Here is a 16,158-nt window from a genome sequence, read left to right as displayed (position 1 = left end):
TCCTCTCTGCCTTGAACTGGGTTAGCAGGAGTGAGCCTGGAGGGTGCTGAGAATGAGTCACTGGAGAGGTTGCTGACACCTACAACTGCCGTGGGAGAGATCTGGGTCAGCCTCAGAGAGGCAGCAGGCCTGACTCAGATGCGGAGAGTGTTAGGGTTAGGGTTAGGGTCAGGGTTAGGGTCAGGGTCAGGGTTAGGGCTGCAGATCAGCTGAGCCCTGCCTGGGACAGAGCTGTGTGGCCGGGTGGGCGGCAGCGGGGAGCCGCACGGAAAGAGCAGGAGGGCCCAAGTCCGGGGTCTTCAAGGCAGCTGGGCTGGCCCCAGGAACGAGCCTTGCACGCGTGGGCCCTCCCTGGAGGGTGTGCTCACCCGGGCGCATGGCGCACCCAGCGCCTTGGCTCTGATGTTACTGGTGATGCCCCTGGAAGGGGTCTCTGCAGGGCCGGGGGAGGGGACCTGCCCAGCCAGGAGGCTCCCGTCAGACCCGACAGTCCCCGCCGCCTGGCTGGTGTCCTGGGGCGGGGAGCTGCCCGGGCCGGCCGTGCCTTCCCGTGGGTGCAATGCCTCCTCTCTGCGGGGCCCGAGGCTCCTCAGGGCTCGGTGCCGGCTGGTTGTGGGCCGCGCCGAGCCTGGTCAGCAGCTTCGTGCCCTGGGCGGACATCGGTGCTGCCTGTGGCTGTCCCTTCATCCAGACACGACCCTGTGCGCTCGAGCTGTAGGTCCCGGGGCCGTTCCTCTAATGATTTACACGACATTCCTGCCCAGGGGTCAGATTCGATGCAACCCGCTTCGCGTTTGAGCGCCTTTGCACCTGGAGAACCCCTGTTGGTTGACCCTCGCCCAGTGCCCCAGCCCCTGGCCTGCTGCCCCGAGCAGTCCCTCCCCACCCGGTGACCAGTAATGCTGACTTTACCTTGTGCTAGACCCTCATGTGTGGTGTGTTCGTGTTTCTGATCGCTTGTGATCTGTTTGTCTGTTTTTGTAACAGTAACACGCTGTTTTCATGGCTGTTGCTTTACATTAGTTTCAGTATCTGATAGGATAAGTCTTCTTCTTTAGTCTTCTTTTTAAAAAATTCCTGGCCTGCTCTTGTGAAGCTAATGTAGGTAGCGGAGAAGCTTAGACTACCTCTAGGCATGCCTGAGAGTTACTTCTGGAGGACCTCTGTTGTAGCTCAGATGTGGCCTCAGTCTCTCTAAGCCCAACTCTGCAAGTGAAATCACTGCCCTCCCCACTACATGGGACATGACATCCAGGGGTGAAAGTCCCCCTGGCAACACGGGAGATGACTCCCAGGGATGAGTCCAGACCTGGCACGGTGGGAGCAACAATTCCATCCTGACCAAAAGGGGGAAAAGAAGTGTTATTAATAAAGTATCAGTGGCAGAAAGAGTTCAAATAGAGTCGAGAGGCTACTCTGGAGGTTGCTCTTATGCAAGCTTCAGGTAGACCTTGCTACCTGTCATAACCTGCCAACCCCCAACCAGGACCATTCCAGTCAATCCTAAAGAACACCTAGGGCAATACATACGATTCTACAAGGGTTCCAGGCATTAGAGTAACTTTCCAGAAACCTACAACCTCCAGATGGGTCCCTGGTCCAGATAAACCCTGAAACCTAGAGGGCCCAGCCTCTCCAGAACATCAGATAAGTCCATCTCCCTACCCCATATTATGACAGACCCTTTCAATAGCAAAAATTTAGAATTCCCATAGCCCAAACGTCCCTCAAGAGAGGGATGAAAAGATCAAAGGTGATGGTAGAGTTATACAGAGAAGTAGGATTTAACAAATGAATATGAATGTTGAATCATTGAATTGATATCTCTTTTAGTCTCCAGTATTTTAGAGCAGCTAGAAGTAAAATCCTAAAATTGTGAAATTGTAACCCATGTCAAACTATGAAATATGTTCTATAACTAATTGTGGTGCTGTGCTTGGAAATTTGTAGCTTTTTTGTATATGTTATTTTTCACCAAAAAGGAAAAAAAATTGATTATTATAATAAAAAATATTTAAGCCTTCCAGCCTCCTATATTCTGGAGCACCTAGAAGGAAAAATGTGAGAGGATCGTATTGTAACCCAGGACAAACTCTTCAACTTCTACTTGTTGAAGAGTGCTTTGAAAACTATTTCTTTTTTATTTCTTTGCTTTGTATATATGTTATACTATACAATAAAAAAAGTTAAAAAAAATTCCTGGCCTTCTTAAACTAATTTTCCAGAAAGAACATTTGGATTGTCTTTTCTAGTTAAAAAAAAAATCCCAATATGATTTTGATTGGAATTATAGTATATTTATAGTTTAATTAGGGAAAGGGTATGAGCATTTTTCAGGCTCATGACAAACATGCATGCATATATTTAGTCAAATTGCCTCATAATATGTCAAATTGCCTACAGTAGTAATAGTTAACATTTATTGAACAATTACTATGTGCAAGGCATTGTTCCAAATGCTTGTCATGGATTTTCTAATTTAATTTCCACAATAAGAGGGTTAAAAACTATTATTATCCCCATTTTATTAGGAGGAAACTGAGGTACAGACCAGTTAAATAACTGACTCTAGGCAACGAGAGTCTAAGCAGTAGAGATAGGCTTTGCACCAGCGTCCTGAGGCTCGAGGCACATGAACAGTGCACTGTCCTGCCTGGTGGGCCAAGGGCTTGTCAGATTCCATGTTACTGATTTTTGCAGACATCAGCAATGAGTGACAAAAGATGCCTCATTGTATGTTTGTATTTTTATTGTTCATGAATTTTGTCCCCCCCCCCGCACATTGTTATCCTTTTGTGTTTCTTTCTCTGTAGCTTGTCTGATGATATCCTATGCCCATCTATCTTTACAATCTTAGTGATTTTGTTTTTCCTTTAGAAACTATTAACCGTCTGATACAAAAAAGGAATAGGCATCCTACATGTGTAAGTAAAAAAGTGTAATTATGAAAATAGAAGCAAATTACTCATGAACCACCACCCAACTTAAGAACTTAAATACTGCATGTTCCTCCCTGGCTCTATCTCTCTGCCTCAACACACCTCCAGCCTGAATTTTAAATATGTTATTTCTTTGCCTTTATTTAAAATAGTCATACCATCTCTCCCCCTCTCTTTCTCGCTCTCTTTTTCTATCTAATCTGTCCATCCCTAAATGGGATATCATGTTTAATTTTGCTTTTCTTAAGCTTTGTAAAAATGGTAAATCAAATAGTCTTGCATAACTTACTTCTTCCCTAAATAGTCAACATTTTTGCATGTAGTTATTGTCCATTAGTTTTCACTCTGCTATAATATCCCATTGTATGTTTATATAACTATGTATTTACCCATTTTCCTGAGACAGAAATTTAGGCTGGTTCTAGTTTTCATCAATTAAGAAGGTATCAGAAAGAGGTTTCATAGTTTGTGCAGGCAAACCTTTCATTGTTTTACCCCCATGTTAGTTTCCCGAGGCTGCTGTAACTACTATTCACTTGGTGGCTTAAAAAACAAAAATGTAATCTCTGACAGTCCTGGAGACCAGAAGTCCGAGATGAAGGTGTTGGCAGAGCTGCACTCCCTGCGGAGGCTCTGGAGAATTTATTCCTTGCCTCATGAGCTTCTGGTGCCTGCCAGCATTTCTTGGTTTGTAGCCACATCACTTTCTGCTCCCCTTCACGCCACCATTCCTCTCTCTGTGCCATCTCACGCTTCTGAGGACGTTGACCATGGCATTTCGGGCCCACCCAGAAAATCCAGGGCACTCTCCTTATCTCAAAATCCTGAACTTAATTGCATCTGTAAATGTCCCTTTTCCATATAAAGTAATGTATACAGGTATCAGGGGACAGGAGTTCTCGTCCTCGAGTGGCCACCACTCACCTCCTTTACAGTTGTCCTTCCCCAGGTTTCGCTTTTTATTTTCTACTTAAAAGCAGTGAAGGCTTTTATAAAAGCGCAAGCATTTCTGAACTATATAGGATGAAAAGAGAGTGTCTCCTTATCCTACCTCGTGGCAAACCATCATTAGAGCTCGGACAGAGATGGTTAACTGTCCACCAAAACCCTTTCTCCATTTCTCCTGTGGCATCTGTGCAGCCACGTGCCCCAGCATCCCTTGTCATTAGAGGTGACTTGAGTCTCAGTTATCACCAATGGGATGTGAGTGAAAGGGATGTATACGTACTTTAGTTGAACCATAAAAACTTCCACGAGTCTCCCTCACAGTTTTCCTTTTCTCATGTGCTGGGATGGGGGTGGCAGTGGCTGAAATAACCTCACAGGCACGAGTGACAGATGGCACGAGTGACAGATGGCAATGGGCATTGGTCTGGGCCACGAAAGCACTGCAAAGTGCAGAACCAACCCTCCCCTCCCTCTACGGACTGTGACCACATGCCCTGCTCTGTTAGCGGAGAGAGAAATAGGCTTCTGTTTTGCGTCAGATATTTCATCTGAGGTCTGCTTGTTAGCACGGTTTAACCGAGCCTAATCCACTGCATTAGTCTGGCTCGGAGTTGCCAGGTGAAGCCCAGCTCTTATGCAGCCTGGGAAGAAAGATGACCTGCCGGCTGGCACAGCAAACCCCAGAAAGGGCAGGTGGGCCGAGTGCCAAGGCCCAAATGCTCACTTCTTCTTTTTGATCGTGGTTCCCTATTAGAAATGCCCTCCCCTCTTAACAACAAAGAAGAATTGATGATGATAAGAATAATACATATACACACACACATATATGAATGTATCTTTTTCTTAAAAAAATGGGAATTTTGCAACTTGCTTTTTGCCATTTAACCATAAATTGTGAACATGTTTCCATGTCAGTGATTTTTCTAACAGCTCTTAACATGCCAATTTTAATTGTATTCAATATTTAATTTTAATTGTATTATCTTTTTTTAATCATTTTTATATTTCAATACTTATATATATATACCTGTATACCACTATACATATAGACCTGTGAAACCATCACCCCAGTGAAAATAATGGACCCTCTAGGGTTCTCTAGAGAAACAGAATCCACAGGAGATAAATTTACAGATTTATATCTGTAAATATAAAATTCTTAAAAGTGTCTCACACAACCATGGGGATGTAGAGTCCATGTCTGCAGGGCAGGCTGCGAGGTGGCTGCTCCAATGAAGGTCCTCAGTGAACTTTCAGGAGAAGCTGGCTGGCTGAAGCAGGAAGAGTGATTGTCTCTTCTGAGTCCTCCTTAAAAGGCTTCCAGTGATTAGATTAAGCATCATTCATTGCAGAGGACACTCTCCTTGGCTGATTACAAATGCAATCACTTGTGGATGTAGCCAATGTGTTCATGATTTAAGTCCATGAAATGTCCTCATCACAACAGACAGGCCAACGCTTGCCCAACCAGACAACTGGGCACCACCACCTGGCCAAGTAGACACATAAACCTGACCATGACAGTCCACCCCTTGTCAACTTGGCAGCTATACTCATCACCTTAAACCATACTTAATGTCTAAATAGAAAACAATAAAAGGCACATTTTTTTCCTTGCCGAACAATACTCAACTCACCCACGTGCAACCGGAAATGCATTAAATCTCTCCAGAATAGAGTGCAAGTCCTTGGGTAATATTCACTCTTAAACTTGATATCTTACAACTTGAAAACTATAACATAAACAAAACAACATCACAGTCCTCATTTCTGTAACTGATCGTGTGGTCATGGTTCAGATTTATCCCTACCTTCTTCCACTACCCATTCCATGTTCCCTTTACCTTCAGCAAGTACTTCAGCTGACCGTGGTTTTTTGCCTGGGGGGATGACCCAAACCTTCATTCCTGAAGTTTCAGAGCCATTGATAGTCCTGCCTGGATTGGGTTGTTGCAGTTTTCTATTGATTTTAATCACAGGGCATGGTAGTACTAAGAGACACCCTAGGGGATCTCCTACATGCCAGAGAAAACTCTTCTTTACCTCCATTGTGTAGTTGCAGTTCCATTTTCCCCTGATACTCAGGGTCAATCACCCCAGACGGTAAAGTAACCCCCTCTTGGCTTGTTGATCCAGGGGCATGAGTAGCCCAAAGTGACCAGGTGGCAGTCTGAGATTCTAGTTCAATGGAATCGTTGTTTCTCCTGGAGAAAGCACTCCCCCTTTTGGAACTAAAACCTGTAGACCAGGAGAGCTCAGGGTCTCAGGGAGAGGAAGTAAAAATTTTCCTAGTGGATCATTAGGAGTAATAGTGAGTGGTGCCACTCCCATTTCCACCCCTTGGTTCCTGGACCCATGGATCCTGGCTATGGGAGAAACAGCACCATACAGCAGATGCTGACTCAGAGCATATACAGCCTCCTGGAGAACATTACTCCAGTCCTTCAAGGTATTGCCACCTAGTTGGCACCGTAATTGAGTTTTCAAAAGGCCATTCCACCGCCCTATCAATCCAGCTGCCTCTGGATAATGGGGAACACGGTAAGACAGAGAATTCCATGAGCATGTGCCCATTCCCGCACTTCATTTTCTGAGAAGTGTATTCCTTGACCAGAAGCAGTGCTGTGTGGAATACCATGACGATGGATAAGGCATTCTGTAAGCCCATGGATAGTAGTTTTAGCAGAAGCATTGCATGTAGGGAAAGCAAACCCATATCCAGAGTATGTGTCTATTCCAGTTAGAACAGATCGCTGCCCCTTCCATGAAGGGGTTGGTCCAATGTAATCAACCTGCCACACGTAGCTGGCTGATCACCTCGGGGAACAATGCCATATCAGGGGCTGAGTGTGGGTCTCTGCTGCTGGCAGATTGGGCTCTCAGCAGTGGCTGTAGCCAAGTCAGCCTTGGTGAGTGGAAGTCCATGTTGCTGAGCCTATGCATAACCTCCATCGCTGCCACCATGACCACTTTGTTCATGACAGGAGTGGCTGGGGAAAGAAGCTGCCTGGTATTCACAGAAGCAGTCATTTTATCCACTTGACCTCTGTTGAAGTCACCCTCTGGTGTGCATTCACATGGGACACAAATATCTTCATGTTTTAGCCCACTCAGAAAGGTCTACCACATACCTCTTCCCAGACCTCTTTGTCACTAACTTTCCAATTACGTTCCTTCCAAGTCCCTGACCATCCAGCCAAACCATTAGCAACAGCCCATGAGTCTCTCCACAAATGCACCTCTGACCAGTTCTCCTTCCAAGCAAAATGAATAAACAGATGCACTGCTTGAAGTTCTGCCTACTGGGAGGATTTCTCCTCACCACTGTCCTTCAGGGACATCCCAGAAAGAGGCTGCAGTCCTGCAGCTGTCCGTTTTTGGGTGGTACCAGCATATCATGCAGAACCATCTGTAAACCAGGGTTGAGTTTTCTTTTCCTTAGTCAACTCACTGTAAGAAACTCCCCAAGAGACCATGGCTCTGGGCTGGGAAAGAGAAGGTAATGTGGCAGGAGTGAAGACCATGGGCATTTGGGCCACTTCCTCATGTAACTTACTTGTACCTTCAGGACCTGCTCAAGCCCTATCTCGTATATACCATTTCCATTTTATGATGGAGTGCTGCTGTGCATGCCCAACTTTATGGCTTGGTGGGTCAGACAACACCCAGTTCATGATAGGCAAGTCAGGTCTCATGGTAACTTGGTGGCCCATGGTTAAGTGTTCAGTCTCTATGAAGGCCCAGTAGCAGGTCAAAACCTGTTTCACAAAAGGAGAGTAGTTATTTGCAGAGGATGTCAAGGCTTTGCTCCAAAATCCTAAGTGTCTGTGCTGTGATTCTCCTGCCGAAGGCTCCAGACAGCATCTCCGTTTGCCACTGGCACTTCCAGCACCATTGGACCTGCTAGGTCATATGGTCCAAGTGTCAGAGCAGCTTGCACAGCAGCCTGGACCTGTCACAGAGCTTCCTCTTGTTCCGGTCCCCACTCAGAACTAGTGGCTTTTCTGGTCACTCAGTAAATGGGATTGAGTAGCCCATCCAAATGAAGAATGTGTTGTCCCCCAAATTCAAAGGAACCAATGAGGCATTGTGCCTCTTTTTTTGTCAAAGGAGGGACCAAATACAATAGCTTATCCTTCACCTTAGAAGGCATATCTCAACATGTACCACACCACCGGACACCTGGAAATTTCACTGAGGTGTAAGTCCCCTGTATTTTAGTTGGATTTATCTCCCATCCCCTGACACATAAATGCCTTACCAATAAGTCTAGAGTAGTTGCTATTTCTTACTCACTAGGTCTAGTCAACATGATATCATCAATATAATGGGCCAGTGTGATGTCTTGTGGGAGGGAGAAGCAATCAAGGTCCCTGCAGACAAGATTGTGACATAGGGCTGGAGAGTTGATATACCCCTGAGGTAGGACAGTGAAGATATACTGCTAGCCTTGTCAGCTGAAAGCAAACTGGTTTGGGTGGTCCTTACTAACAGTTATTGAGAAAAAAGCCAGATCAGTAGCATACCAGGTACCAGGGGATGTATTGATTTGCTCAAGCAATGATGCCACATCTGGAACAGCAGCTGCAATTGGAGTTACCATCTGGTTAAATTTACAATAATCCACTGTCGTCCTCCAAGACCCATCTATTTCCTGCAGAGGCCAAATAGGAGAGTTGAACGGGATGTGGTGGGAATCAACCTGCATCCATCAAGTCCTTAAGAATGGCAGTAATCTCTGCAAACCTTCCAGGAGTCCGGTACTGCTTCTGCTTTACCATTTTCCTAGGTAGAGGCAGTTCTAATGGCTTCCACTTGGACTTTCCTACTGTAATAGCCCTCACTCCATAGGTCCAGCAACCAAAGTGGGGATTTTGCTAGTTGCTGAGTATGTCAATTCCAATTATGCATTCTGGAACTGAGGAAATGACCACAGAATGGGCCCGGGGACTCACTGAACCCACTGTGAGATGGACTTGAGCTAAAATTTCATTGACTACCTGACCTCCATAAGTCCCTACTCTGACAGACTAGAGTGACGTTTTGGGTCTCTTGGAATTAGTGTCACTTCTGAGCCAGTGTCTAATAATCCCCAAAGCATCTCATCATTTCCTTTTCCCCAATGCACAGTTACCTGGTAAAAGGTCGTAGGTCTCCTTGGGGAAGGCTGGGAGAAAGGTTAAATTTCAGCATTGTTAAAGGGTCCTTCCCCAAGAGTACCTGGCCCACCCCTCACTCAAGGGACTCTGGATCTGTGAACTGTCTCAAGTCTGGGAATTGATTAAGGGGCCATCACTCTCTGTATTTGTAATTCAGGTTAGACTTCTGTTCACTTGACTAGAATTCCTCTGCTTATATAGCTCAAACAAGAATTTAGTAGACTGCCCATCTATTTTACTTCTATGTATCCCATGATCTACTAGCCAATGCCACAAGTCTCTGCAAATCAGATTATTTTGACTCCTGCTTTGAATCTACTGTCCATTATGGTGGCCAAGCCCACCTTGTCTTTGGTGATTAACTGCTGCCACATGGCTTCTGCCAACTCAGGATACAGTTATTCCCATTGTGTTTAAGGATTCCAGCTCAGTGATAGTAATCTGTAATTACTATGAACAGTAACATTTGACCTACAGAGAAGGGCGACTACAGCGCTCTTCAGGGATGATGGCGTTAGTCTTACAAGTTTATTCCTCACAGTCCTGGTGAAAGGTGCGTCCTCCAGACATTCCTGGGGTGTGAGAGCAGGCTTTCCATGATAAATCCACTCTAACACTCCAATCTCTCTGGATCCCCTCATCTACATTATACCAGGGAAGTTCTGGCATTTCAACCTCAGGAAATGTCAGCCACCCCTTGATCCATGTTTCAGCCAACCATCCAAACTGTTAATGCCTTTTCTAGCCCCTTGAGCTATAACATTGAATGCAGAATCTCTGCTTAGTGGGCTCATATAAAAAAAAATTCAGCCTGATCCCAGCTTTATATTCCCTCCACCATTATCCTACACCCTTAATATCCATTCCCACACATACTCCCCTGATTTATGTCTATATAAATTAGAAAAAGACATGCAGTTCTTTTGAAGTACATTGTACCTCTTCCTGGTACCTCACCTTGCGGGGCCTGTTGGGACTTGAGTCTAGTTATAGGCTGGGAAGAAAAGCTGGGGAGTGGTGGTGGGTGATGAAAAGAATGAGAAGTGTCTTTCAAGCCAATTACTCCAGGGCATTCTCCTTGCAGTTTCATCTGGTGAAACAGGATTTGTCTCTCCAGACAGAGGCGTGAGGGCTGTTTCTCTAGGGGGAGGTGATTACAGGGTTAGCAGGCAGTAAAGGGTTAATCTCTTCTGGTGGAGGTTGGGTGGCAGACTGGAAGTCAGCAAGCTGTTTCCTTAGGGCAGGCTGGAGGCTGGGTGGCTCCTTCCTCAGGGCAGTCCATTACAGGTTTATCTAGCAGGGACTCACCAGAATCCAGGGTTTCAGTGTCCCCACTGCCATCGTTGTCAACCCATGTGTCCCCGGCCCAAGTGTCAGCAGCCCATCCTGTTCCAATTAATGCCCTCACTTTCACAGCAGACACCCTGCAAGGTTGAGAATTTGGTTTGCATTGTAAATCTGCTTGCACAAGGAGACTTTTGAGTCTGGTTTTCAGAGATCTCAAGTCTGCGACCAAAGGAAACAAGATGTTCTTTCAGGGCACACGTAGAAACTTAACATCTTTCATATGGCACTTAAGCTGCAAATTTGAAGCCTTCGGTTCATCCCTTTCTAATTGTATCCAGCCTATCTAGGACCAGCCAGTCAACATCATTATAACTCCACAAACTGTTAAGGTGTCAAAAACACTGTCACCCAGAGTCTTGCCTCATATAAGCGAATGATTAGCAGAAACAAATGGAGATGTTTTGCATATCGTATCTGTATTGCCACCCCGCGCCATGGACTGTCAGTGCCACCTTGATTATTGGAAATAGACTCATCAGTGCCTTTGAATCTAATCAAACTAGAAAACCAATTGCAAAACCCCATTGTTAAGATTCTGTTTCTCAAGAACTACCCCGCTCTCGGTACCAAGCTGTAGTAGTCAGGGTTCTCGTAGGAAACAGAACCAATAGGAAATATGTGTAAATATGAGATCTTACAGAAATGTCTCCCACAACTACGGGGATATACCAGTCCAAATTCCGTAGGATTCCCCAGGAGAGGCTGGCTGGCTATAGTAGAGACAAAAAGTTCTCTCTTCTGACTGCTGAATTTATCACCTCTCCCTGAAAAACTTACAACTGACAGGATTAAATGTCTGTCATTGGGAAGACAGCACTCGTAGCTGACTGCAGATGCAATCACCATAAATGTAATTCACTCACTGATGAGTCAAGTTCAGGAAATGTCCTCATAGTAACAGTCAAGCCAGCGCTTGCCTGAGACCAGACAACTGGTCACCATCACCTGGCAAAGGTGACACATGAACCTGACTTCCACATGTCATACATGCTTTTTTGTTTTGGGCTTGCCTTGCTCAATGTTTGTGACTGTGCAATTCATCCCAGGGGGTGTAGGAACAACAGTGTGATCCTTTTCACTGACATAAATATTCCATTATTAGAATATTCAGTAATTTAGTCCTTTTTTCCAATGTGGGCTGTTATTAAAATGCTGCTACCCCATTCTTTTGGTAAAAATAAATATTCTGCTGTGAGTAGAATTGCATCATAAGGTAAGAGTTTATTGAGCTATTTAGCTTTAGCAAAATAGCTAAATGCTGTCAAACAGTCTTCCAAAGAGGTTATATCAATTCTCATTCTCAACGACAATGCATGAGAATTAAAAAACAGCAAGTCACAGTAGAGAAAAGATGGTCTTTGCAAACGGTGCTGAATCAACTGGATATCCACATGGAAAAAGAAGAAAAAGAAAAGACAGATCGGACCCCATACACAAACATTAGAGCAGGATCAAGGATTTAAATGTGTTTTATTACAGATTGGATTCATATTGTACTTATTGTTACCCGCTTTTTTCACGAGTCATGTATCCTGAAGATTTTCTCACATAGATATTTTATCATTATTTGAAATTACGTATAATATCTTAGGCTGTGATTATATCATGATTTATTTGCTCAATCTCCTTGTCTATCCAATTTTGTGCTTTTGAAATAATGTTACGGCTCTGTACTTACCCGCGACTATTTCCTTAGGATACATTCTGGAAAAGTGCACAAAATTTCTAATTCTCCAGAAAGATGATGTGAGTGTTACTTGTACCAGCACTTGGGCAGAACAAATCTTTATCGATTGGGAAAGCGAAAAATGAAACAGAGCTTTACATTCTCTTTTTAATGTCACATCAGGCTTTTTTTGATCATTAAGCTGTTTGGTATTTGGCCTGTGCTGGCGAAAGCCTTTGAAGTTATGGGAGCCTGTTTTTGTTCTCCACGTAACTGTTTTTCCCCTGCCAGCTCTGAGCTCACGGCTGTGGCTTCCCGGGTACCTTATGCGAGAGGGACCCTAGCGAAGCCCCCGCAAGGACTGGCATTTCCTCTCCGACAAGGGCGCCCCGGCGCAGCGGCACAGCTATGGGAAGCAGCGCGGGGCCGCGGGGCGCTGCCGAGGGGCGCGGGGCCCAGGCTCCCGGGACGCGCGGACACCGCAGGGCGCGCGGCTACTTCCGCACCTCCCACGTCCAGCTGCGGGGGCTGCCGTCGCTCTCGCGCGGGCTGCCTGGGCGGCGGAGCCCCGCCTGGGTTCCCGGCTTCAGGGTGTAAGGCCGGGCTCTCCCGCGACGCCCGAGGAGGGCGGGAGCGGGCGCGGGCCGGAGGCGACCCCGGGCGTGTCCCTGCCTTCCTCCCCCCGCGGCCCTGGCGGGCGCCGTGTCGGGCCTGAGGACACTCGCGGCCGCGCCCTCACCCAGCTCACAGGCGCGCCCAAGGAAGCCGTGGAGAGCTTCCCAACCTTTCCACGGCCAGCGCTTGCAGGGGCCGCCGGCTGCGCTCCACTCCTGCCGCGGCGTCCTGCACACCCGGAGGCGAAATAAAACACCAAGTCTCCAACCCCATAGAGTTTCCCTTCTGGTGGGGGAGACCACAAATGAAACAAAATAGCTAATTTATAAGTACAAGATACATCATGTCAAATGGTGATAAGTACTTTGGACATAAATAAGGCAAGAAAGGGGATTGGAAGGGTGGATGTGGGCGTGTAATTTTAACTAGGGCGGTCAGGGAAGGTAAAGGAGGTGAGCCCTACGGGTGTCTGGATGACACCACAGCCCGGAAAACAATGAGGCAAAGTCTCTGCAGTCCATGGCAGCTGGGAGACAAATATAAAATTAATTGCGATAATATATGTGGCATGCTATAAAACTATAACGGTCTATAAATACAGGAGGCTTTCAGTAAATTACACATAAAGCCATTAACAAGAACAAGTTCATCTATCAGGATTATGTAGATATAAAATGATAAATGATACAGTTCAATTAGGGAATATGATAGTGTACAAACTAGGGGCTAATTGTCCCATGTACACCGACCAGAAAAACTGTAGCTGGTTTGCCCCCACCCCACACACCCCGGGGAAGTGGAGTGAGGTCCTTCCAATACATGGAAAACCCTGGAGGCTTCTGCTCGGGTGCCCACTTGTTGCTTTTTGTGGTAAAGTAGGCTATAATCAGTATTTGTGGGTATGAAAATTATTTGCTCTGGGAAGCCAGATGATGTAAGAGAAATAATTTACAAACCCATGAGTTATTTGCACGTTGGTGTGGCCAAAAAGTCCCAGAACTAAGTTTTTCTCTATCTGTATTTCATTGATTCACAAGTTCTGGAACCTGCGGGATAAAGAATGTCGCTTTTTTTTTTTTTTTAACTTTGAATCAATAATTAAATAATAGGGGGATGAGGGGTAAAAAAATTGGGTAATTGCAATATTAGTGGTCAATGAGAGGAAGGTGTAGGCGGTATGGGACGTAGGGATTTTTTCTTTTTATTTATTTTTCTGGAGTGATGCACATGTTCTAAAAATGGTCATGGTGATGAGTATACAACTATGTGATGATTAAAAAAAAAAATTGAAGGCGGTGATGAACTATGTGATGATACCGTGAGCCTTTGTATACTTTGGCTGGATTTTACCCTGTGTGAATGCACCTCAATAAAATTACATTAAAACAATTGTTATATTGTTTGCATTCCGCTTACACCCTGAGATTTCCGAGTCACTCCGAAGGAAGTCTTCAGGAACCCCACCTGGGCTGTTAAAAAAAAAAAAGATCTGGGAAAAGCTGCTCAGGGCCAGGCAATCTTGTCTTGGTAGACCCCTTCTGGGCTCGCTGGCCTTGCAGGCATTTCTGCGAGGCTGTGCGTGCACGCGGTGTCATCATTAACTCTGCAACCGCGCACATTCCACACACCTGCACCGAAGGGGACCGGCCTGGATCCGGCCGCTGTTCGCTGGGCAAAGGGCAGTGGGCCACGTGCCCGGGGCTGGCCGAGAGCGCTCCCTCCCGCATTCATTCCTCGCTGCCGGATCACGCGCAGCTTCAGCGCGGGGCCGGGCGGGCCGCCCAGCAGAGGCCGCAGATCTCGCGCTCCAGACCCCCAGGCCGGGGTCTTCCCTCGCCCCCAGCCAAGCTCGGAGACAAAGGGCTGCACCCCGGCGGGTCCTCCCCGCGGGACCTTCCGCCAGCCGCCCAACGCCCGCGTCGCTGCGGCCCCCCGCCCCCGCCCGAGGGGGCGCTGCAGCGCCGACGCCCGGCCCGCCCCTGCGCGCTCGGCCCGGCCGGGCTGCGGGCGCCGCGGTGGTACATTCCCTTCGCGCCCCCTCCCGGCCCTCCCGCCGGTGGTAGGTGCCGGAAGTGCCGCCATTTTGGGGTGTTCTGCTCTGGCGGCAGCGGCGGCGGCGGCGGCGGCGGGACGAGGAGGCTCCCACGGGACTCGGCCTCAGGAGCGAGGCGGCGGCGGCGGCTGCGGAGGCGCAGGCAGCAGCGGAGGCAGCGGCGGGCTCAGGTGCAGCCGCTGGTGAGTGCAGCGGCCGCGGATAACGGGCCGCGGGCGGGAGGGAGGGAGAGGGAGGCGCCGCGGGGCGGGTCCGGGCCGGGCGGCCCCGGTTCACAGGGTCCTCCGCGCGCGGCCGCGGCTCGTCCCCCGCGCCCCCGGGCCTGGTTTGCCATCTCCTTCCTCGTGTGGGGGTCCTCGGCTGCCCGGGCCCCGCGCGCCTGCCCGGCGCGTGCGCCGCGTCCCGGGAGACCCGCGCTGCTCGCGGCTTTGCCTCCTCTCTCCCGGTCCGGGGCCAAAGGGCCTCGCTCCTTGCCCAGGGGCATCTCCGCTTCCGCCCGGCCGCCGAGCCGGACCCGGGCTGCCGGCGCGGACACCCCTTCCCCGCCCCTCGCCCCACGTGTTCTCGGTGCCGGGTCGGGCCGCCGGACCGCCGCCCTTCTCAGGATCCTCGGGAGCCCCCGGTTCTGCGCCCCGCGTCCGCCGGGCCTTGGCCGGCCCTCCCCCACGTCGGGTGTCCACCCAGTCCCGGCCTAGCGGCGGGGCTGGAATCTCGCACCCCGGAGCGCTTGCTTCGCCGGAGATGCGGCTTTGGCTTTGCAGCCGGTGCTTCCTTGGTCCTGGTTCTCCGGGCTCGATGCTTTAATTCTCCAAGACCATCGCACAGGCCCTAGGAAGCTCCCCACTGGTGTAGGCTCACCCCCGCGGTTGGGGGGAAGGTGGTGAGATTGTGTCGGAGCCTGTTTCAGCAAAATGGAATCTCCTTCTCGCTAGCAGAGTAATTCTGTGCGTTTATTACCCGCGAGTAAAAAGGCCAAATAACAGTTCTGAAGGAGCATTAGAGGGCTTTATAACGTCTGCAGTGTAAGTGGCTACAAACACCCAGTGAATCCTTCACAGAAATTTCACCTCTTAAAGGTCTTTTCACTGGTTTTGATCCTCTGTGGATTGCGGAGGCTTTAATTGCGTTTTTCACATTTTTGACAACTGTTGGTAGGCCCTTTTCCTCAAGGGTAGCATCTCTTAGAGTGCTAGGCAAGTCCCAGCTTCTTAAATCCTTGGTAAGGATGAAGGCGTCTCTGTAGAATCACCCAGGGTGCTTTCATTTTTACCATTAATGAGTCCACTTGGAAAACCACTGAGCACATATAAACTATTGCTCCAGTAATAGTCTTTCCCCCATGCCAATTTGTTTTTCTAATTTTACTTACTGTTTATGTGGATTTTGATCCTGAGATTGAAGCAGTGCTGTTAGTAAAGCAAAACTTATGTT

The 16,158-nt window shown here is 48.0% G+C and overlaps 1 protein-coding gene across 12 annotated transcripts in view; it reads left to right on the top strand.

Moving 5' to 3' along the window:
- Window positions 1-14,805: 14,805 nt before the first annotated feature.
- Window positions 14,806-16,158, top strand: part of CELF1 (CUGBP Elav-like family member 1) — an 80,886-nt gene continuing 79,533 nt past the window's right edge. For 3 of the 12 annotated variants that reach the window (XM_077114626.1, XM_077114623.1, XM_077114622.1), the window contains exon 1: window positions 14,818-14,909. The gene's annotated coding sequence lies outside the window, so the exon portion shown is untranslated. Of the gene's footprint in view, window positions 14,910-16,158 lie in introns of all 12 variants that reach the window. The other 9 variants (XM_077114624.1, XM_077114621.1, XM_077114619.1 and 6 more) reach the window with 5 other exon arrangements.

The sequence above is a fragment of the Tamandua tetradactyla genome, chromosome 8, assembly GCF_023851605.1.
Source record: "Tamandua tetradactyla isolate mTamTet1 chromosome 8, mTamTet1.pri, whole genome shotgun sequence".
NCBI lineage: Eukaryota > Metazoa > Chordata > Mammalia > Pilosa > Myrmecophagidae > Tamandua > Tamandua tetradactyla.
This window is presented reverse-complemented; position numbering and strand designations above follow the sequence as displayed.